The sequence below is a fragment of the Plasmopara halstedii genome, assembly GCF_900000015.1.
Source record: "Plasmopara halstedii genome assembly, contig: Scaffold_208, whole genome shotgun sequence".
Classification (NCBI taxonomy): domain Eukaryota; phylum Oomycota; class Peronosporomycetes; order Peronosporales; family Peronosporaceae; genus Plasmopara; species Plasmopara halstedii.
In genome coordinates this window covers 171868-172431 of record NW_020187129.1, presented here as the reverse complement: position 1 = coordinate 172431, position 564 = coordinate 171868, and positions in this window count along the sequence as shown.

Sequence of the window (564 nt, the reverse complement as noted above, 5' to 3'; positions counted from 1 at the left end):
TTAGGTCACCGACCTTTCGTTCTTTACAAAAACCAATACGAGTGTAGCGGATCGCAATTCGCTACCTTCAAGAGAAGGTAGTACCTTAACCAAGGCAAATAAACTCTTCGGTTTAAATTCAAAACTGATTTTTATTTTTTTTATTTGCGGCTAAACCGCCTAATTTTAAATGTATAGATTTTCCTAAATATATATAGTAAAATCTAAATACATGCATAACTACTGGCTATCCAGCCCCGTACCGTATTCTTATTTGGGTGCAGTTATACCATGCCCATCTGGTGTGACACACACACACCTGTTACCAGGGTACGTGTAACCCCGTTGCACTCTCCCCCATTTAGATTGAGAGCAATTACAGTTTCAATCGATATTGCCTCACCGAAGCTTGCGTGTCTGTAGACACTACGTTGAATCGAAACGACATCCGTGCTCAACGAGCCCTGTGTCCACGACACTGATGTCACCAAGTCTCGCTGATTCTGAGAGCGGACACGGGCAGAGCCCAGCTTCGTCTTCCGCACGCGGTGCAATGTCGAACAGTGCGTCCGCGGCACCGAGGGG